Here is a 24363-nt window from a genome sequence, read left to right on the forward strand (position 1 = left end):
ATCATTAAAGACCCAGGGATGAGACTGTGAGGCGAAAGGTTTATGCAATGCGAATATTCGTGGAAATTCCGCCCTACTTATGCCTGTCAGCCAATGAGAGTTCTGCAGGCACAGTTGTCAGAGCTTAGCAACGTCCCTAGCAACGTCCCTCGCATGATGTTATAGCGCGCATGCGCAGACGGGCAAAATTTCGCTATTAATTTCGCATTCGCAATAGCGAAATTTCGCAATTCAAAAAACCGGCACGAATATAACGAATATTCAAATTTCACGAATATGGCACGAATATCAGTCCTCATATTCGCAAAATATCGCAAATTCGAATATGGCCTATGTCGCTCATCACTAGACAGGACTGAGGGGGGAAGCTCCTGCTGCAGCTAGTTGACTTCTAGGCAATGATAGGACAGTAAGGAAGAGGGATGTGGCTGTTCTCTTTGGAACACATTGGTGAAAATGTAAAATTTTCAAGCTTTTATGTTGTTTTTAGCCTTCAGTTTTCATAGTTTTTGAGCCTGTAGTTTTTGCATAAAATTCTTCATGCATTGTGCTCCCTTTACTTTCCGGTTGAGAGTGTCTAAAGTGTGCCTGGTCAGAGGTGAAGTTGGGACACGCACAATTATTATTTTTTATTTGAAATTTTTATATTTAAATATTTAAAATAATATTTAAAATTATTTAAATATTGCATTTGCAAAAAAAAAAATAGAAAAAAATATTAAAGGGGTACTTCGAACCCAAGACATCTTATCCCGTATCCAAATGATAGGGGATAAGATGTCTGATTGCGGGGGTCCTGCCGCTGAGGACCCCCGCAATCTCTCATGCAGCACCCACCTGTGTGAGCTGCACGCAGCGCTGGAGGCTCCAAGTCAGAAGCCTCACGATCACGGGGCCAATGTATCGTGATGTGACGACTCCGCCCCCGTGTGACCTCACGCCCTGCCCCCTCAATGCAAGTCTATGGGAGGGGGCGTGAGGTCCCACTGGGCGGAGTCGTGGGGTCACGATACTCCGGCTCCATGGTCGTGAGACTTCAGACTCGGAGCCTCCAGCGCTGCGTGCAGATCACACAGGTGGGTGCTGCATGAGAGATTGCGGGGTCCCCACCGATCAGACATGTTATCTCCAATCCTTTGGATAGGGGATAAGATGTTTCGGGGCCGGAGTACCCCTGTAAATAGCCTGGTAATGAGAAAGCACGCCCCTTAAAGCTAGACCAGTGCTGGGAGTTGTAGTTTGGAAACACTGGGCTAGACTATGGCGTATGGAGCGCAAACTATATATATATATATACACCCTATTCCAAATTATAATGCAAATTCTATTTAAGTGTCACAAAGATTAAATATGTTGTTTTTCAGTTTAACTCATGAATACATTGTGCCTCAATCCTTCCAGTACTTATCAGCTGCTGTTATGATCCACAGGAAGTTCTTTTCTTTTTTTAAATTTCCTTTCTGTCTGACCACAGTGCTCTCTGCTGACTCCTCTGTCCATTTCAGGAACTGTCCAGAGCAGGAGAGGTTTTCTATGGGGATTTGCTCCTACTCTGGACAGTTTCTAAAATGGACAGAGGTGTCAGCAGAGAGCACTGTGGTCAGACAGAAAGGAAATTCAGAAAGAAAAGAACTTCCTGTGGATCATAACAGCAGCTGATAAGTCCCGGAAGGATTAATATTTTTTAATAGAAGTAATGAACAAATCTGTTTAACTTTCTGGCACCAGTTGATTTAAAAAAAATGTTTTCAACCGGAGTACCCCTTTAAGGGTTTGTTCACACAGTATTTGGTCACTATTGTGCATAACAATTGCATGGAATATACTGTATAGCATAATTTGCTGTCTCTGAGGTTCCATTCAGTATCAGTCTTCTCAGTGTTTTTCTAGTTTGACGTTTTTAACAAAAAGCATTTCTGGAGGAGATCATCCCTACACCACAATCATGGGCCCCACATGTATCAGACCTCTGACCTCTGCGCTGATCAGTGAACTGAAGCTGCACATTAAGTAGAGAAATTATAAAGATGGATGAGTTCCTCCGGCCAGATGTGAAGCCAACGTCCAATCACCAAGGATGATCGGGGGTCTTCTTACCTTATGACCCAAATTACATTATGGACTATAATATCTTTTGTATCGTAGCAGCTTTGGTTTCGATCAGATTGTTTTAATATAATCTTCCTAAATTCCCATAAAGACCATGTACATATGATAAGGGGATAAAATACATAACAAAAACCAAAAGCAAGTGTAATAAACAAGAATGCAATAAAAGAGAGACTGGTACAGAGCGAGAGAGGACCCTGCCCAGGAGGGCGTACGATCTGCAAGGTGAGAGGAGGAAGACACCAGGGAAGGTAAGTGTCGCATGTTACTGTGAAAAGTTTGAACTGTATTTGTTGGCCAACGGGTAGACAGTGAAGGGAGTGGATGAGCGGAGAGGCAGAGGATAAGCAAGGGGAGAGGTGGATTAGTAGGGCAGCAAAGTTGAGGATGGATTGTAGGGGAGCAAGAGTATTTGATGGAAGACTACAGAGGGGGATGTTGCAGTGGCCCGAGCAGGAGATAAGGGAATGTTCTAGCATTTATGTTGTGTTGAATTTGAGGAGAGACTAGATTCAAGAAATGTTTTTGAGATGAAGGTGGCAGAAAGTGGAAGAGCAGTATTGAAAGACAGAGCTAAATCAATGGTTATCTCCTGGACGCAGACATTTGGGATTGGGGATAGTGTGGAGCCATTGACTGCACTTCACAGATTAGGTGGCAGGGTGGAGCCCGATAAGGGAAGATGGTGAATTCTATTTTTTCCCATCTTGAGGTTTCTAAAGTGGAAGAAAAAAAGAAGGGAGATATAGCCGACAAACACTTCGGCATCCTGGATACCAAAGAGGTGACAACTGGGCTGAAGAGGTAGATTCGAGTGTCATCAGTGTAAATGTCGTACTTGAAGCCATGGGATTCTGTGGTCTGTCCAACAGTGAGAGGGGGTACTGGATGCAATATGGTACCGAGACACCACATATTATTTTGCGTTTATGTCAGAACCGCTGTAAAATCAGCCACCCCTGCGCAAATCACCAATTTAGGCCTCAAATGTACATGGTGCTCTCACTCCTGAGCCTTGTTGTGCGTCCGCAGAGCATTTTACGCCCACATATGGGATATTTCCGTACTCAGGAGAAATTACAAATTTTTTTTTTTTTTTTTCCTTTTACTTCTTGTGAAAATAAAAAGAAAAGGGTAACACCAGCATGTTGGTGTAAAAAATTTTTTTTTTTACACTAACAGGCTGGTGTAAACCCCAACTTTTCCTTTTCATAAGGGGTAAAAGGAGAAAAAGCCCCCCAAAATTTGTAACGCAATTTCTCCCGAGTACGGAAATACCCCATATGTGGCCGTAAACTGTTTCCTTGAAATACGACAGGGCTCCGAAGTGAGAGAGCGCCATGCGCATTTGAGGACTAAATTAGGGATTGCATAGGGGTGGACATTGGGAATCACTAGCGCAGAATACCCCTAACAGGGTGCCTCCAGCTGTTGCTAAACTCCCATCATGCCTGGACAGTGAGTGGCTGTCCAGAAATACTGGGAGTTGTTGTTTTGCAACAGCTGGAGGCTCCGTTTTGGGTAAAATGCCGTACGATACGTTTTTCATTTTTATTGGGGGGGGGGGACAGTGTAAGGGGGTGTATATGTATTGTCTTACTCTTTATTATGTGTTAGTGTAGTGTAGTGTTTTTAGGGTACAGTCACATGAGCAGGTTTACGGTGAGTTTAACACTAGGAGTTTGAGCTGAGGCAGAAAATTTGCCGCAGCTCAAACTTGAAGCAGGAAACTCACTGTAAACCCGCCCGCGTGAAAGTATCCTGTACATTCACATGGGGGGGGGCAATCCTCTAGCTGTTGCAAAACTACAACTCCCAGCATGCACTGACAGATTGTGCATGCTGGGAGTTGTACTTTTGCAAAAGCTGGAGGCACACTGGTTTGGAAAACCTTTAGTTAGGTTCTTTTACCTAACTCAGTATTTTCCAACCTGTGTTCCTCCAGCTGTTGCAAAACTACAACTCCCAGCATGTACTGATCGCTGAAGGACATGCTGGCAGATGTAGTTATACAACAGCTGGAGGTATGCAACTACAACTCCCAGCATGGCGAGACAGCCATTTGCTGTTCGTGCATGCTGGGAGTTGTAGTTTTGCAAGATCTAGAGGGCAACAGTTTAGAGATCACTGCACAGTGATCTCCAAACTGTAGCCCTCCAGCTGTTGCAAAACTACAAATCCCAGCATGCCCAAACAGCAAACAGTTGTCTGGGCATGCTGGGAGTTGTAGTTCTGCAACATCTGGAGGGCCATAGTTTAGAGACCACTGTATAGTGGTCTCAAACTGTAGCCCTCCAGATGTTGCTAGGCAACCCACCGGCTTCCGTAGTCTGCAGCAGGGAGCCAGCCGCACGTCATCGCTGCCCGCCGATCGTCGACCACTGCCGCCGCTGATGGTAAGTGACCTTCTGCGGCGGTCACCGTTGGTTCCCCCGCTCTGTCCGGACTACAGTGGGTTGGCAGAGCGGGGGAAACGAACGTTAACCCCCCGCCCCCGATCTGCTATTGGTCGTCGCTTCTTGGACACCCCCGATCCCCCTTATTTTCCGGGTCACCGGTTCACCTGAGACCTGTTTGACCTGGAATCGCCGCAGATCGCCGGTCTGAATTGACCGGCAATATGCAGCGATCGCCGACATGGGGGGGTCTCAGGACCCCCCGGGCATATGATCGGGATAGCTGTCACGCCCCCTCCCGTAGGCTTGCATTGAGGGGCGGAGCGTGACGTCACATGCCGCTGGCCCGGTAGTCGCTTGTAATCTGTCCCGGAGCGAACACGCTTCGGGGACTGATAACAAACAGGGTGCCGCGTGCATGATCCCGGGAGAACCCCTTTAAGGACTCTAAAACAGGGGTGTATGGATATGCACAGCGTCCTTAAAGGGTTAAACATACCAGTAGGGTGTCTAAAATACCAGTCAGGTGGCAACCCTAAGTGTGTGACATAGTTGTAATAATTATTGGGGAGATTTATGAAAACCTGTGCAGGGGAAAAGTTGATCAGTTGCCCATAGCAACCAATCAGATCGCTTCTTTCATTCTTAACAAGACCTCCGAAAAATAAAAGTGATCTGATTGGTTGCTATGGGCAACTGGTCAACGTTTCCTCTTCACAGGTTTTGATCCCTGATTGTCTTCATATATAGGACGAGAATCTTCTGACACAGTGAGTAGCCGACCATTTCTGGGCATAAGACATCCGAACTTGCTGGGTGCCCTACGGTTGCCTGGACAACTGTACCCCCCCCCCCTCCCCCCCCCCCCCCCCAGCATCAGCCGCCTCTCACCTCATCACATGGGGCAGATCGGGCAGCAGTTTTGGACACTTCTGTCATCCACATTTTGATAACATTATTTTTCACACACAAATAAAATAAATGAGTCGAACAAGTCAAAGAACAGTTTAAACAAAGGGAACTTTATTTATTATTTACAAAAATGTTTGTGTAGGGATTTTATGTAACCTCCATCACTCACAAAGAGCGGACAGTAACTAATACTCAGGACAGGAAAAACCTCCAGCGGGGAGGAAACCTGTAGGGAATCCATGGCTACTGTACGGCCCTTCCTCTGGGCATACTAAAGGAGGTTACCTCTAGAATTTGGGCCAATGTGTCCGTGTATGTGCTGCCCCACAGCCTGGAAGGTGTGCATCTAAGATAGGAAAAGAAAAGAGAGATTAGTTACATGTTTATTATAGAAATGCGCATGCAACTGGACAAAAAGATGTGATACTTACCAGTCACAGGCGGGTATGAATTTCCATCCCTAGGTTCCTACAGTTTAGGCCCCTCACTGATGACAAAGGTTATGACATCACATGTGTGACCTCACGGGAGTTCTATTTGAGTAGTGCTGCTTTCTGATTGGCTGAAAATACAAAAACCTTTTTAACATATTCTGCATGACTTATCTCAGGGATTTTTGTAAATTTTTATTACAATGGCTCTACTCCCGGTGGGTAGATTATATTTGTTTCTCCTAACCAGACACTCAGTATTTGTAATATCATTTGGTGGCCCTTACAGCCTGGGCCCATAGGTTTCTTACACAGATCACTGCGGCTCTGGCAGGCTCAATAGGGGAGATTTATCAAGACCTGTCCAGAGAAAAAGTTGCAGCAACCAATCAGATCGCTTCTTTCATTTTGGAAAGGGCCACGAAAAAACTAAAGAAGCGATCTGATTGGTTGTTATGGTCAACTTAGCAACTTCTCCTCTGGACAGGTTTTGATAAATCTCTCCCAATGAGCAGCACTGGCTGCTGGGACGTCTGACGAGTGATGCCCCTGATGTTGCGGCGTGGAGAGGAAGGATATTATTCGTCAGACGTCCCGGCAGCCAGCGCTGCTTATTGATTTAACCCCTTAAGGACCAAGGACGTACCGGTACGTCCTTGGTCCTGCTCCCGTGATATAACGCGGGGTCACACAGTAACCCCGCATCATATCACGGCGGGCCCGGCGTCATAGTGAAGCCGGGACCCGCCACTAATAGTGTGCAGCCCTTTAGCCGCGCGCTCAGAGCTGAGCCGCGCGGCTAAAAGCAAAAGTAAAAAGTGCCGGTTAACTCAGTGGGCTGTTCGGGATAGCCGCGGCATCCCGAACAGCTTACAGGACAGCGGGAGGGCCCCTACCTGCCTCCTCGCTGTCCGATCGCCGAATGACTGCTCAGTGCCTGAGATCCAGGAATGATCAATGTAATAGATCAGTGTGTGCAGTGTTATAGGTCCCTATGGGATAACAATGATCAGTGTGTGCAGTGTTATAGGTCCCTATGGGATAATAATGATCAGTGTGTGCAGTGTTATAGGTCCCTATGGGATAACAATGATCAGTGTGTGCAGTGTTATAGGTCCCTATGGGATAATAATGATCAGTGTGTGCAGTGTTATAGGTCCCTGTGGGATAACAATGATCAGTATAAGAGATCAGTGTGTGCAGTGTTATAGGTCCCTATGGGATAATAATGATCAGTGTGTGCAGTGTTATAGGTCCCTATGGGATAACAATGATCAGTATAAGAGATCAGCGTGTGCAGTGTTATAGGTCCCTATAGGATAATAATGATCAGTGTGTGCAGTGTTATAGATCCCTATGGGATAACAATGATCAGTATAAGAGATCAGTGTGTTCAGTGCTATAGGTCCCTATGGGATAAAAATGATCAGTATAAGAGATCAGTGTGTGCAGTGTTATAGGTCCCTATGGGATAATAATGATCAGTATAAGAGATCAGTGTGTGCAGTGTTATAGGTCCCTATGGGATAATAATGATCAGTATAAGAGATCAGTGTGTGCAGTGTTATAGGTCCCTATGGGATAACAATGATCAGTATAAGAGATCAGTGTGTGCAGTGTTATAGGTCCCTATGGTATAATAATGATCAGTATAAGAGATCAGTGTGTGCAGTGTTATAGGTCCCTATGGGATAATAATGATCAGTATAAGAGATCATTGTGCGCAGTGTTATAGGTCCCTATGGGATAATAATGATCAGTGTGTGCAGTGTTATAGGTCCCTATGGGATAATAATGATCAGTGTGTGCAGTGTTATAGGTCCCTATAGGATAATAATGATCAGTATAAGAGATCAGTGTGTGCAGTGTTATATGTCCCTATGGGACCCCTATGGGACCTATAACACTGCAAAAAAAAAGTGAAAAAAAAAGTGAATAAAGGTCCTTTAACCCCTTCCCTATTAAAAGTTTGAATCACCCCCCTTTTCCCATAAAAAAAAAAACTGTGTAAATAAAAATAAACATATATGGTATCACCGCGTGCGGAAATGTCCGAACTATAAAAATATTTCATTAATTAAACCGCTCGGTCAATGGCGTACGCGCAAAAAATTTGCAAAGTTCAAAATAGTGTATTTTTGGTCACTTTATATATCATGAAAAAATGAATAAAACGCGATCCATAAGTCCGATCAATACAAAAATGGTACCGCTAAAAACTTCAGATCACGACGCAAAAAATGAGCCCTCAAACCGCCCCATTGCGGAAAAATTAAAAAGTTATAGGGGTCAGAAGATGACAATTTTAAACGTATAAATTTTCTTGCATTTAGTTATGATTTTTTTTAAGAAGTGCGACAAAATCACCTATATAAGTAGGGGATCATATTAACCGTATGGACCTACAGAATAAAGTGAATCTGTCATTTTTACTGAAAAATTTACGGCGTAAAAACAGAAGCCCCCAAAATTTTCAATTTTTTCAATTTTGGCTCACAATGATTTAGTTTTCCGTTTTGGCGTAGATTTTTGGGTAAAATGACTGATGTCATTACAAAGTAGAATTGGTGGCGCAAAAAATAAGCCATCATATGGATTTTTAGGTGCAAAATTGAAAAAAAATATGATTTTTTTAAGGGTAAGGAGGAAACAACGAAAATGCAAAAACGGAAAACCCCCGGGTCCTTAAGGGGTTAAAGGTCCTTTATCCACAATACATCTAATATACAGATAACACAATGGGGGGGGGGGGGGGGACACTGCAGGAGAGTCCCTAGGATACAGAGGGACTCAACCTGACAGGGCCTATGTACTGTACGGGACTATATCGCGTACTGAGACATCGCACCATCTTTGTGGCATTTTTGGGGGAGATGTATCACAACCTGTGAAGAGGAAAAGTACAGCGTGTGTTGCATTTATGTGGCGGTTTTCCGCTGGCAGAGAGCACCCCCTCTGGAAAGACCAAATGACTTCCTCCGGAGCATACAGCAGCTGATAAGTACTGAAAAGCTTACAGCAGCTGATAAGTACTGAAAAGCTTGAGATTTTTATTTAGAGGTTATTAGCGAATCCGTTTAACTTTCTGGCACCAGTTAATTTGAAAACAATTTTTTTTTTCTCTCCGGAGTAGGCCTGCACGATATATATCGCAATCGCAATAGAATCACAATTATTGCCAATTGCGATATGTCGATTTGGCCTTTGGGAAAATCCAGAAAGCACGTCAGCGGCGGCAGCATGGGCAGTGGCTCCGGTGATGGCGGCAGGGGCTTCCGTGGTCGCAGCGAGTTCAGTGGAGAACTGGCGCAACTGTCCATCTGACTGCGCCGCTTCTCCGACGGAGATTGGCGATGATGATTGGCGGCAATGTCCCGACCGCAGTGAGATGATCCGTGCACACGGATGAAGAAATAAGACAGAGGAGACCGGGGAACACGGGAAGGTGAGCTAAAATTTCTTTTCTTTTCTTTTGCAGCCCGGGCACAACGGACTCCTGATACTTGTCAGTATACTTTTACTTTAATGAAACCGCACGGTCAATGGCGGAAAATTAAAAAACAAAAACAAATGTGGTTACTTCATAAACCAGAAAAAAATAAGTGATCAAAATATCCCATCAAAACAAAAAGGGTACTGATAAAAGCTACAGATCATGGCGCAAAAAATGAGCTCAGAAGCAAAATAGTACTAAGTACAGTTGGCGGCTCACAAAACAAGTCTTATGTGGAAAAATGTTAAGCGTTATAGTTATAAGAAGGTGAGGAGGAAAAACAAAACCCCCTTCCTGGTTCATAAAAGGGTACTCCACCCCTAAACATCTTATCCTCTATCCATCTTATCCTCACATGTCCCCGCCATTCATGTCTACGGGAGGAGGTGTGATGACTAGTCCCCTCCCCTCCCATAGACATGAATGGAAGGTGTGTAACGGTGGTGGTCGCCCATCATCTGGCACGGAGAAAAGTTTGGTGCCACGATCATGGGGGGAGGTCACAGCAATGTATTCTTTGGATAGGGGATAACATGTCTAGGGGTGGAGTACCCGTTTAAGAGAATTCACTTACTCCCAGTGCTTCCTCCCACGCGGCTGCACTGCCCAATAGAGCAACACAACAATGCCAGAGAGTGTGGAGACTACACTATACCAGGCCAGGCGCATTCGGAGGAGGAATTTCTCCCAATTTCATATCCAATCCCCTCCATTTAATGTTCAGTCAATGGACATGAAATTTGGGGGTTGGCTATATGAAATAAGGGGATTGGACATGAAATACAGGGATTTCACCATTTGTTAATTATATCACAATCGCATATCAAAATCGCAATATTTTCCTCCATAATCGCACATTTTCCCCATATTGTGCAACCCTACTCTGGAGTAACCCTTTAATCTTCATTTCAATTACTAACCTAGTGCTTTTCCATCATCACTAATGTTGGTGTGGTAGCTTTGGGGAGCATAGAGTAGGGGGTGTAGCTGTGCGGGTATTAAAGGGTGCTTGTTAACCCTTTCTATTTGTGATGCCAGGGTGAGGGCTCCTCTTTAATGCTTGTCCTACCGCCACCCGTCCCAAGAGCGATAGGGAGGTAGAAAATAATTGAATGTCCACAACCGGAGAGTTTGCTTAAAATAACCGGAACTTTTACTGATGATTTTAGGCAAGTCATATAACTGAGCAGTCTCTTACAAGCAAAGTCTCTGAAGGATTGACAGTGGTTGGGACCTTGTGAGTATACTGAGCTTAGGAAGGTAATTGTTGCGTTGATCCACTGGATTTAGGGGTCAGTTTAGGTCCGGTAGTCAGACTAGGTTTTGTGGGGTTGAGATTTACACTAACGGTTTAGTTTGCGCTGAGGGCGGCAGGCTTCTGGCCTAGCGTGTCTTTGAAAGTTGCGTAGATCCGTTCCGACAGTCCGGCATCCACGAGAGCAGCAACCCAAGAGAGCGATAATTGGCTACAGCTCCCTTATATGGGCAGGGGCTGGACAAAAGCTCATTGGTCCGTACAACTGTCAATCTCCTTTACAAACGAGTTTGGGTAATCATGTGACCTGGGGACCTCCAAAGGTCCTCTAACATACCATAGAGGATTAAACATGGTCACATGACCAAAGGTTCTGCGACACCAACAAGGTAAGTACTTATATACATTATATATTATAGCAATTATATACATTTGAATATGAGAACATTAGAACAGCTGGAGGGACTAGGGGCTGTCCCACCTGGGGGACCCTACCTGGGCATAGGTACTCTGACTTTGGGGACCACTATACAAGGTATGGTATGCAATACGGTAGCGGGACACCACAAACCCCCTTACTTAAATGGGCACTGTCATGAAGTAAAAAAATTGATGTGTTGTAGTACTTAAGTACTACAACATATCTTTAATATACTTTAATTTAAAAAAGTGATTTTAAACCAGTTTAAAATCACTTTTAAATTCGGCCACTAGGGGTCGCCCTCCTAGTGGCCGAATGCATTCGGCAGTGACGTCACTACTGAATTTCGACTCATTTAAGCCTGGCAATGAGTCAAAATTCAGGCACTGCGGTGCTCGCTCCCGCCTGGCAATCAAACAGGTGAGAGCGAGCACGCTCATAGCTGGGGCTGCGCGCATTGGCCAGCTCCACTGGCCTCGCGCGCGGCCCCGCCCGCCCCCGTTACCCTGTCAGGAGGCACTCATTGCTGCGCTGATCCTCCAGATGGGTAAATCTGCTCTCTGCACCAGAGGAATGGGGTGGGGGAAGCGGGGTTCGGGGGAGCGCCGCTGCTCGGCACTAGAGGCATGGTGGGGGGGAGCGGGGTTCGGGAGAGCGCCGCAGCTGCTCAGCACTAGAGGCTGGGGTGGGAGCGGAGTAGCACTGCTGCGCTAACAAAGTTATTGTTTTCACCACAGGGTGCCTCCAGCTGTTTCACCACTACAACTCCCAGAATGCCCTGACAGCCAGTAGATGTCAGGGCAAGCTGAGCATTGTAGTGGTGAAACAGCTGGAGGCACCCTGTATAGTGAACTAAGGGCGGAAGTGTCGGCCCCAGCAGGCATCAGTGACGTTTTAGTAACAGGATGACATATACATGAGATACATCCTAACAATTTTACTTACTTTTATTTTATTTTATTTTTCTGGTTTTCCCTGACTAGCATTATCTCGCTAGACATTATTAAAGCTTTCTAGACATTTTTAAGCTTACTAGACATTTTTAAATCTCACTACACATTTTTTCGCCATATAAGCTACCTGTTAGTACACTGAGGGTTTTACTGGCTTGCCTGAGGCTGTCTACCAATAATCTAGCTACTAGGGTCCATTGGCTACACGCTCTTATTCCTAGAACACAACAGATAAACCTTACCTAGGTTACCTTTTAGATTACGTGCATACATTTTTAGCTCGCAAGAGCACCTACTTGCCGGGCAGGGCATCTCGCACACGTAAGGAGAAAGAAAGAGAAGAGTTAGTGTACATAACAGTGGCAGGAATTGGAAAGTGACATAAGCTACAATTCCTACAGTGCTTTTCTTGAGTGTGAGATTTTTTTTGTTGTTTTGTGTACTAAGGGTAAGTGAGGTAAATACACTAGAGTGATTGTTTTTGAAGTACTATGTGTGTAGTACTACGTGAAAGGTCAGTCTTGGTACCTTAAGGGTAGTTTCCCTTGTGTTGACCTCTGAGACCGACGCAACACCACTTCTCTGGAAACTTCAGTCCCTGAGGGACCAGCTTGAGGGCTGGAAACAGGAGTCATATCTTCTGCAGGACTGGGATAATCCAGGAGACTTGGGGAGGAGATACTTGGAGTACTTGGAGCTGTCACTGGAGTACTTGGAGCTGCCACTGGAACACAGCTAGGGCTGGGCGTGGAGTCTAAGGACGGCTGGACGGCAGCTGGAAATGGTACTCCATAGAACATTACAGGCTGACGAGGGGAGAAGAGTGGAACGTCCATGGTAGGATGGATCCCCTCTCCTTGGACATACTCCCTCGTTGGCCTTGTTTCTAGGGAAGCAGGAAGAGGAGGCTCTGGCAAGTCATCTTTCAGGCATAATTTTATCCTGTTTCGGTGTACCACCTGTGGTTGAAACCCCTCTTTATGGACTTCGTAAACATCCGTGTCGGGATAAGGCATCGCTGTAATAGTGTAAGGCTCCGTCTCCCATAGAGAATCCAGCTTATGTGTCCGAGGAAATTTCCTGAGCCACACTCTATCTACGAGCTGCAGTGGCTGAGCAGAGGCATGCCGATTGTAGTCCTTTTGCTCTCTGTACTGAGCCTCGCACATTTTCTTCTCCACAATGTCTTTGGCTTTCTCGATCCTCCTGCGATTCTCAGAAACCCAATCTTGAGAGGTCTGAGGGGAGTTGTTGAATGGTGCCTGTAGCCCGAAGGCTCTATACTTGGGTAGTTGGCCATGTCGGTCCACCATCAGGAAGAAAGGAGTGTACCCCGTGGAACAGTGGACAGTATTATTGTAGATTTCTAGCAGTTCAGGAAGGAGTCGGGGCCACTCTTCGTGCTTCGAAACAGAGGCTGCCCTCAGCATGTGGATGAATACCTGATTGATCCGTTCACATAACCCATTCCCTTGAGGGTGATATGCAGTGGTCCGAAGCTTCTTACAGTCGTGGAACTGGCAGAGTTCTTGAAACAGCTGAGCCTTGAGCGCAGTCCCTCGATCAGTGAGGAACGATTCCGGACATCCCAAGGGTTGAACCCATTGGCTGTAGAAGACTTGGGCAGCCGTTCTGGTGGTAAGGTCGTTGACGGTACAACGACCACCCTCTTAGAATAATGGTCCACCATGGTCAGGGCATAGATATATCCCGATCGGGTAGGGGATGGTTTCACGTGGTCGAGAGCGACCAGCTGATTAGGCCGTCAGTGTGGATAGGGTGAAGAGGTGCTTCTGCTTCCTTGCGAGAATTCTTGGTGCCATTGCAGACGGTGCATTCGGCACGCCACTTCTCGATATCTCCACGCATCCCCACCCAATAGAACCTTCTTCTAATGGTGGCCTCGGTCTTGTGGACCCCAAAATGTCCCGACTGGTCATGGTAGGCATTAAGGACCATGGCTGTGTCCCTTCGAGGGACAAAAATCTGATGCAGGCGCTCTCCGGAGACCGGATCTAAGGAATTTCTGTATAGCAGTCCTTTGTGGAGGAACAGGCGATTTCTTTGTCGCCACAACCGCTTCAACTCCAAGTCCCCTTGTGCCTTGCGGAACCTAGTCGTCACTCTCTTTTGCAGCAAATAGTCCAAGAGGTCTCCCATGACCCTACTCTCGTCTTGCAGAGTCCTCCAAGTGCGCAGATCTTCGGGCACGTTAGGAGGTCCATGGTCATCACCTTCTTGCGTGGTTAGAGTATTCTGGCTCACAAACCTCTGATAAAAGGGCGGCATCTCTACGTCCTCCCACACATATTCAATAGGCGGTTCCTCACCAGGAGCCATACGGGAGAGCACATCCGCATTAACATTAGTCTTCCCACTCCGATATTTAATGCTGAAATCGTAGTTGGCCAATCTAGAGGCCAGCTCTGTTCAATGGCCCCCAGTTTAGCAGTATTCAGATGTGCCAGTGGGTTGTTGTCAGTGTAGACCGTAAAAGTAGTCCTTGAACTTTTCGCCCAGACCAAAGCAAGAAGTTCCAGTTTGAAGGAGCTATAGTTAGCATTGTTTCTTTCGGCACCTCGTAGGTGTCTGCTGGCATAGGCGATAACTCTCTCCTTCCCGTCCTGTATCTGCGACAGAACGGCCCCCAAACCTCCAAAGCTGGCATCAGTGTACAGTCTGAATGGCTGGCTGTAGTCAGGATACGCCAGGATACGGGTTCGGTAAGAAGGCATTTCAGGGCCTGTAAGGCTGTCTCCTGATCTTCTGCCCACTGTATCGGGAGTCGTCCGTTGTAATTCCTCCTTTGCAACTCCCTGCAACAGAGCAGTCAATGGCCCAGCAACTTGAGTGAAGTGGGGGATGAATCGCCTGTAAAAGCCAGCAAATCCCAAGAAACTCCGTATGTCCCGTATGGTCCTAGGTGTGGGCCAATCCTTCACAGCACTCACTTTGTCCGGGTCGGGTTGCACACCTTCGGCACTGACGACATGTCCCAGATAGTGGACTCTGGGTTTTAATAAATAGTAACATAGTTAGTACGGTTGAAAAAAGACATACCTCCATCAAGTTCAACCAGGGAATTGAAGGGTAGGGGTGTGGTGGGATATTGGGGGAAGGGATGGGATTTTATATTTCTTCATAAGCATTAATGTTATTTTGTTCCAGGAATGTATCTAATCCTGTTTTAAAGCTGTTAATTTTTCCTGCTGTGACCAGTTCCTGAGGTAGACTGTTCCATAAAGTCACAGTTCTCATGGTAAAGAAGGCGTGTCGCCCCTTGAGACTAAACCTTTTCTTCTCCAGACGGAGGGAGTGCCCCCTCGTCCTTTGGGGGGGTTTAACCTGGAACAGTTTTTCTCCATATTTTTTGTATGGGCCATTAATATACTTATATACGTTTATCATATCCCCCCTTAAACGTCTCTTCTCAAGACTAAACAATTGTAACTCCTTTAATCGCTTCTCATAGCTAAGATGTTCCATGCCCCATATTAGTTTAGTCGCGCGTCTCTGCACCCTTTCCAGCTCCACAGTGTCCCTTTTATGGACAGGTGCCCAAAACTGAACAGCATATTCCAGGTGAGGCCATACCAATGCTTTATAAAGGGGGAGTATTATGTCCCTGTCCCTTGAGTCCATGCCTCTTTTGATACATGACAATATCCTGCTGGCTTTGGAAGCAGCAGCCTGACATTGTGCTATTCTGTAGTCTGTGATCTACAAGTCACCCAGATCCTTCTCTACCAGTGACTCTGCCAGTTTAATCCCCCCTAAGACATACAACGCATGCAGGTTATTAGTACCCAGATGCATAATTTTACATTTATCCACATTGAACCTCATTTGCCAAGTGGATGCCCAGACACTTAGTCTATCCAAGTCATCTTGTAACTTATGCATATCCTCTATAGACTGTACCGTGCTACAAAGCTTGGTGTCATCTGCAAAGATAGAAACAGAACTGTTAATACCATCCTCTATATCATTGATAAATAAATTAAACAGCAGCGGGCCCAGTACTGAACCTTGGGGTACACCACTAATAACCGTGGACCAATCAGAGTACGAATCATTGACCACCACTCTCTGGGTACGATCCATGAGCCAGTGTTCAATCTAGTTACAGACTAAAGTTTCCAAACCCAAAGACCTTAACTTACCTGTCAGACGTCTATGAGGGACAGTATCAAATGCTTTAGCAAAATCCAGAAACACTATATCCACAGCCATTCCTATGTCAAGGCTTCTACTCACCTCTTCATAAAAGCAAATTAGATTGGTTTGACAACTTCTATCCTTAGTAAACCCATGCTGGCTATCACTTATAATACTATTATCCCCTATGTATTCCTGTATGTAATCCCTTATAAGTCCTTCAAACAATTTACCCACAATGCATGTTAGACTTACCGGTCTATAGTTTCCTGGGGAAGACCTAGAGCCCTTTTTGAAGATTGGCACCACATTCGCCTTGCGCCAGTCCCTTGGCACAATACCAGACACCAGTGAATCTCTAAATATCATGAACAGGGGTGCAGATATTACTGAACTTAGTTCTCTAAGAACTCTTGGGTGCAATCCATCTGGCCCTGGAGATTTGCTTACATTTATATTACACTTAGAAGGTTTGACTTTTAGCCCATGCTGTATAAGGAATTGGAAGACTTAACTAAGATGGTCTAGGTGTTCCTGGTATGTCCGAGAATAAACAATGACGTCATCCAAGTAAAGAAGAACACTTTGAAAGTTAAGGTGTCCAAGGCATCTTTCCATTAGATGTTGAAAGGTGGCCAGTGTGTTACAAAGTCCAAAGAGCATGCTTTTAAACTCGAAGAGCCCCATCAGGGTCACAAACGCTGTGTTCTCCCTTTCTTCCTCGACCATGGATACCTACTGTCACGATGCCGGCTGGCAGGTAGTGGATCCTCTGTGCCAGAGAGGGATTGGCGTGGACCGTGCTAGAGGATCGGTTCTAAGTCACTACTGGTTTTCACCAGAGCCCGCCGCAAAGCGGGATGGTCTTGCTGCGGCGGTAGTGACCAGGTCGTATCCCCTAGCAACGGCTCAACCTCTCTGGCTGCTGAAGATAGGCGCGGTACAAGGGAGTAGACAGAAGCAAGGTCGGACGTAGCAGAAGGTCGGGGCAGGCAGCAAGGATCGTAGTCAGGGGCAACGGCAGGAGGTCTGGAACACAGGCTAGGAACACACAAGGAAACGCTTTCACTGGCACTAAGGCAACAAGATCCGGCGAGGGAGTGAAGGGGAAGTGAGGTGATATAGGGAAGTGCACAGGTGTAAACACTAATTGGAACCACTGCGCCAATCAGCGGCGCAGTGGCCCTTTAAATCGCAAAGACCCGGCGCGCGCGCGCCCTAGGGAGCGGGGCCGCGCGCGCCGGGACAGGACTGACGGAGAGCGAGTCAGGTACGGGAGCCGGGGTGCGCATCGCGAGCGGGCGCTACCCGCATCGCGAATCGCATCCCGGCCAGAGGCGGTATCGCAGCGCCCCGGGTCCGTGGAACCGACCGGAGCGCTGCAGTGAGAGGAGTGTAGCGAGCGCTCCGGGGAGGAGCGGGGACCCGGAGCGCTCGGCGTAACAGTACCCCCCCCCTTGGGTCTCCCCCTCTTCTTGGAGCCTGAGAACCTGAGGACCAGACTTTTGTCCAGGATATTGTCCTCAGGTTCCCAGGACCTCTCTTCTGGACCACAACCCTCCCAATCCACTAAAAAGAAGGTTTTCCCTCTGACCTTTTTTGATGCTAAAATTTCTTTAACGGAGAAGATGTCCGAGGAGCCGGAGACAGGAGTGGGGGGAACAGATTTGGGAGAGAAACGGTTAATGATAAGTGGTTTAAGAAGAGAAACATGAAAGGCATTAGGAATACGAAGAGAAGGAGGAAGAAGAAGTTTGTAAGAGACAGGATTAATCTGGCGCAAAACCTTAAAAGGACCAAGATAGCGTGGTCCCAACTTATAGCTAGGGACACGGAAGCGGACATATTTGGCGGAGAGCCATACCTTGTCTCCAGGGGAAAAAATGGGAGGAGCTCTTCTTTTCTTATCCGCGAATCTCTTCATGCGTGAAGAAGCCTGTAAGAGAGAATTTTGGGTCTCTCTCCATATGATGGAGAGATCACGAGAAATTTCATCCACAGCGGGCAGACCAGAGGGCAAGGGGGTAGGGAGGGGGGGAAGAGGGTGACGGCCGTACACCACGAAAAACGGGGATTTGGAGGAAGATTCAGAGATTCTGAAATTATACGAGAATTCGGCCCAAGGTAGAAGATCTGCCCAGTCATCCTGGCGGGAGGAAACAAAATGTCGTAAATAGTCACCCAAGATCTGGTTAATTCTTTCTACTTGTCCATTGGATTGAGGATGGTATGCAGAAGAAAAATTTAATTTAATCTTGAGTTGTTTACAGAGAGCCCTCCAGAATTTAGACACAAATTGGACGCCTCTATCCGAGACGATCTGCGTAGGCAACCCGTGAAGACGAAAAATGTGTACAAAAAATTGTTTAGCCAACTGAGGCGCTGAAGGAAGACCAGGAAGAGGGATGAAATGCGCCATTTTGGAGAATCGATCAACGACCACCCAAATAACAGTGTTGCCATGGGATGGGGGTAAGTCAGTAATAAAATCCATACCAATCAGAGACCAAGGTTGTTCGGGGACAGGCAGAGGAAGAAGAAAACCAGCGGGCTTCTGGCGAGGAGTCTTATCCCGGGCACAGATAGTGCAGGCTCGCACAAAGTCCACCACATCAGTCTCTAGAGTCGGCCACCAATAGAAGCGAGAGATGAGTTGCACAGATTTCTTGATGCCCGCATGACCTGCGAGATGGGAGGAGTGACCCCATTTGAGGATTCCGAGACGTTGGCGTGGAGAAACAAAGGTCTTTCCTGGAGGAGTTTGCCTGATGGAGGCTAGGGAAGTGGAAATCAGGCAGTCAGGAGGAATGATGTGTTGCGGAGAGAGTTCAATTTCAGAAGCATCCGAGGAACGAGAGAGAGCATCGGCCCTAATGTTCTTATCAGCAGGCCGAAAGTGAATTTCAAAATTAAATCGGGCAAAGAACAGAGACCACCTGGCCTGACGAGGATTCAGCCGTTGGGCAGACTGGAGGTAGGAGAGGTTCTTGTGATCGGTGTAAATAATAACTGGGAATCTTGATCCCTCCAGCAGATGTCTCCATTCCTCAAGTGCTAATTTAATGGCTAGAAGCTCTTGATCCCCGATGGAGTAGTTCCTCTCCGCCGGAGAGAAGGTCCTAGAAAAAAAACCACAAGTAACAGCATGCCCGGAAGAGTTTTTTTGTAGAAGGACAGCTCCAGCTCCCACTGAGGAGGCATCAACCTCCAATAGGAAGGGTTTAGATGGGTCAGGTCTGGAGAGCACGGGAGCCGAAGAGAAGGCAGACTTGAGTCGTTTAAAGGCGTCTTCCGCTTGAGGAGGCCAAGACTTGGGATCGGCATTTTTTTTGGTTAAAGCCACAATAGGAGCCACAATGGTAGAAAAATGTGGAATAAATTGCCTGTAATAATTGGCGAACCCCAAAAAACGTTGGATGGCACGGAGTCCGGAGGGGCGTGGCCAATCTAAGACGGCAGAAAGTTTATCTGGGTCCATTTGTAGTCCCTGGCCAGAGACCAAGTATCCTAGAAAAGGAAGAGATTGGCATTCAAACAGACATTTCTCAATTTTAGCATAGAGTTGATTGTCACGAAGTCTCTGAAGAACCATACGGACATGCTGGCGGTGTTCTTCTAGATTGGCCGAAAAAATTAGGATATCATCAAGATATACAACAACACAGGAGTATAACAGATCACGAAAAATTTCATTAACAAAGTCTTGGAAGACAGCAGGGGCGTTGCACAGGCCAAAGGGCATGACCAGATACTCAAAGTGTCCATCTCTGGTGTTAAATGCTGTTTTCCACTCATCCCCCTCTCTGATGCGGATGAGGTTATAGGCGCCTCTTAAGTCCAATTTAGTAAAGATGTGGGCACCTTGGAGGCGATCAAAGAGTTCAGAGATGAGGGGTAAGGGGTAGCGGTTCTTAACCGTGATTTTATTAAGTCCGCGGTAGTCAATGCAAGGACGTAGAGAGCCATCTTTTTTGGACACAAAGAAAAATCCGGCTCCGGCAGGAGAGGAGGATTTACGGATAAAGCCCTTTTTTAGATTCTCCTGGACGTATTCAGACATGGCAAGAGTCTCTGGGGCAGAGAGAGGATAAATTCTGCCCCGGGGTGGAGTAGTGCCCGGGAGGAGGTCGATAGGACAATCATAAGGCCTGTGAGGAGGTAGAGTCTCCGCTTGTTTTTTGCAGAAAACATCCGCGAAGTCCATATAGGCCTTAGGGAGACCGGTTACTGGAGGAAGCACAGAGTCACGGCAAGGGTTACTGGGAACCGGTTTTAGACAGTCCTTGGAACAAGAGGGCCCCCAACTCTTGATCTCCCCAGTGGACCAATCCAGGGTTGGGGAATGAAGTTGAAGCCAGGGAAGTCCAAGGAGAATTTCCGAGGAGCAATTGGGGAGGACCAAAAGTTCAATCCTCTCTTGATGAGATCCGATGCTCATTAGAAGGGGCTCCGTGCGGAAACGTATGGAACAGTTCAACCTTTCATTGTTTATACAATTGATGTAAAGGGGTCTGGTGAGACTGGTCACTGGGATGTTGAACCTGTTGACGAGAGAGGCCAAAATAAAGTTTCCTGCAGATCCAGAGTCCAATAAGGCCACAGAAGAGAAGGAGAAGGCAGAGGCAGACATCCGCACAGGCACAGTAAGACGTGGAGAAGCAGAGTAGACATCAAGGATTGTTTCACCTTTGTGCGGAGTCAGCGTACGTTTTTCCAGGCGGGGAGGGCGGATAGGACAATCCCTCAGGAAGTGTTCGGTACTAGCACAGTACAGGCAGAGGTTCTCCATGCGGCGTCGTGTCCTCTCTTGAGATGTCAGGCGAGACCGGTCGACCTGCATAGCCTCCACGGCGGGAGGCACAGGAACAAATTGCAGGGAACCAGAGGAGAGAGGAGCCGAGGAGAAGAAACGCCTCGTGCGAACAGAGTCCATATCTTGGCGGAGCTCCTGACGCCTTTCGGAAAAACGCATGTCAATGCGAGTGGCTAGGTGAATAAGTTCATGAAGATTAGCAGGCATTTCTCGTGCGGCCAGAACATCTTTAATGTTGCTGGATAGGCCTTTTTTAAAGGTCGCGCAGAGGGCCTCATTGTTCCAGGATAATTCAGAAGCAAGTGTACGGAATTGTACGGCATACTCGCCAACGGAAGAATTACCCTGGACCAGGTTCAACAGGGCAGTCTCAGCAGAAGAGGCTCGGGCAGGTTCCTCAAAGACACTTCGAATTTCCGAGAAGAAGGAGTGTACCGAGGCAGTGACGGGGTCATTGCGGTCCCAGAGCGGCGTGGCCCAGGCTAGGGCTTTTCCAGACAGCAGGCTGACTACGAAAGCCACCTTAGACCTTTCAGTGGGGAACTGGTCCGACATCATCTCCAAGTGTAATGAACATTGGGAAAGGAAGCCACGGCAAAACTTAGAGTCCCCATCAAATTTATCCGGCAAGGATAGTCGTAGTCCAGAAGCGGCCACTCGCTGCGGAGGAGGTACAGGAGCTGGCGGAGGAGATGATTGCTGGAGCTGTGGTAGAAACTGTTGTAGCATAACAGTCAGTTGAGACAGCTGTTGGCCTTGTTGCGCTATCTGTTGTGACTGCTGGGCGACCACCGTGGTGAGGTCAGCGACAACTGGCAGAGGAACTTCAGCGGGATCCATGGCCGGATCTACTGTCACGATGCCGGCTGGCAGGTAGTGGATCCTCTGTGCCAGAGAGGGATTGGCGTGGACCGTGCTAGAGGATCGGTTCTAAGTCACTACTGGTTTTCACCAGAGCCCGCCGCAAAGCGGGATGGTCTTGCTGCGGCGGTAGTGACCAGGTCGTATCCCCTAGCAACGGCTCAACCTCTCTGGCTGCTGAAGATAGGCGCGGTACAAGGGAGTAGACAGAAGCAAGGTCGGACGTAGCAGAAGGTCGGGGCAGGCAGCAAGGATCGTAGTCAGGGGCAACGGCAGGAGGTCTGGAACACAGGCTAGGAACACACAAGGAAACGCTTTCACTGGCACTAAGGCAACAAGATCCGGCGAGGGAGTGAAGGGGAAGTGAGGTGATATAGGGAAGTGCACAGGTGTAAACACTAATTGGAACCACTGCGCCAATCAGCGGCGCAGTGGCCCTTTAAATCGCAAAGACCCGGCGCGCGCGCGCCCTAGGGAGCGGGGCCGCGCGCGCCGGGACAGGACTGACGGAGAGCGAGTCAGGTACGGGAGCCGGGGTGCGCATCGCGAGCGGGCGCTACCCGCATCGCGAATCGCATCCCGGCCAGAGGCGGTATCGCAGCGCCCCGGGTCCGTGGAACCGACCGGAGCGCTGCAGTGAGAGGAGTGTAGCGAGCGCTCCGGGGAGGAGCGGGGACCCGGAGCGCTCGGCGTAACACCTACCAGTATCCACTGGTCAAGTCTAGTGTCGAAAAATAGGCTGCGGATCCCAAAGCAGTGAGGGACTCCTCAATCCTAGGAAGAGGGAAGGCATCTTTGTGAGTTACATCATTCAATTTTCTGTAGTCCACACAAAACCGAATGGTTCCATCCTTTTTCTTGACGAGAACCAAAGGAGCAGCCCAGGGGCTCTGGCTCTTCCGAATGACGTCAGCCTCCTTCATTTCTTGGAGCATCTTTTTCACCATTTGGTACATCCCAGGTGCGACAGGCCTATGGCTCTCTTTGATGGGAGGACTATCCCCAGTCAAGATCCGATGCTGTATCATCGCGGTCCGGCCAAAGTCAGTGGGGTGTTTACTGAAAGCTTCCTGAAATTGTTTAGCTACTTGGATGACTCCTCTCACCTGTTCCTGGGGAGTCTCTTCATCTCCTATCTGTAGCTGAGCCCACCAGGGTTCTACAGGGCCATTTCCGGTCCCCTCTGCGGCTTGAGCAGTCCATTGTCTGGCAATTTTTGGCTTCAACATCACATCTCGGGAGTCCAGGTGATGTAACTGGGCTATAAGGGTATACTTAGTCAGTCTGGTAGCAGCTTTGAAGAGGTTAACCACCCGGACCGGGACCCTCCCATTTCTTACAGTCACAAGGCTTCTGGCTGCTTGTATCAAAGGGTAGTCCTCTAGTTGCAGGGGTTCTAGGAGTGCCTGGTAGTCCTGGTTCTTCACCCCTGGTCGGGCGCGGCACCAAATAATAGTCTCTGTCTGCGGCTGCAGGGTAGCAGCCCTTATATCTTGGATTCTCACTTGGCAGATCTCCCCTTGAGGGTTGGCGAACTTCTTTTCTGCTTGGAGTGTCCTGAGGTGGTGTTGTGCGGCTCGTCGGCCAGAGGGTGACATGTAGGGAAGACAAGCATGCAATGAGTTAACTATATCCTCAAAACAGTGTCTCATGATGTTCATACCTAAAATAAACTCAGCTGCATGGTCATCCCCAACACTAGTAACAATAACACCTTGTCCCTTAAGAACATGATTCCCTACTTGGACTGTGCGCTCCCAGTAGCCATGCCTGGGTACTGGTTTCCCATTAGACATGTGCAATTCGTTTCGGACATAATTAGTTTTTGTCCGAATTGTTCATATTTCGTACATTCGGATTGATCTGAATGTACAAAATATTTACATCCGAATGAATCCAAAATCCGAACGAAATGAATTGTACGTGTCTACTAAATTGTGAAAAATGAATTAAATTTTTGTTAAAACAAAATTCGTTTTCATCTAGAAGCAAGGGACCATTATCGAGAGTGGGTGCACGGAAAAGAAGAGACCCGCGGAGATCAGAACATTAAGACAGGTAAGATAATGAATAATTCTATGTGATTCATTAATGCATGATGTAATGTTGAATGAATGAATGAATAAATGAATGTATGAATGAATGAATGAATGAGTAAATGAATGAATGAATGAATGAATGCTGTATGAATGATTGATGTGTTTGATCGATGTGTTTGATTGCTGGGTGATTTATGTATAACATGTCATGTCACTTGCGCTATCAGTGTTTCTGTTACTGTTACCAGGGTGCCTCCAGCTGTTGCAAAACTAGAACACCCACCCAGCATGCCCTGACAGCCAAAGGCTGTCTGGGCATGCTGGGAATTGCAGTTTTGCAACAGCTAGAGGCCCCCTGCTTCGTTGGCAAACATGCCATAACCTATATTTCAGTTCTTTCATTTTTAAAACCCCCTCCTTTTTCTCTGAACTGGGTTACTAGGTCAATGAGATGCATAGTAATTGCCATGGGAAAATTTTTTATTCATAAAACCGCAGACTTAATTGGATAATTGGCGTTTA

The sequence above is a fragment of the Hyla sarda genome, chromosome 3 (assembly GCF_029499605.1).
Source record: "Hyla sarda isolate aHylSar1 chromosome 3, aHylSar1.hap1, whole genome shotgun sequence".
NCBI classification, from domain to species: Eukaryota; Metazoa; Chordata; class Amphibia; order Anura; family Hylidae; genus Hyla; species Hyla sarda.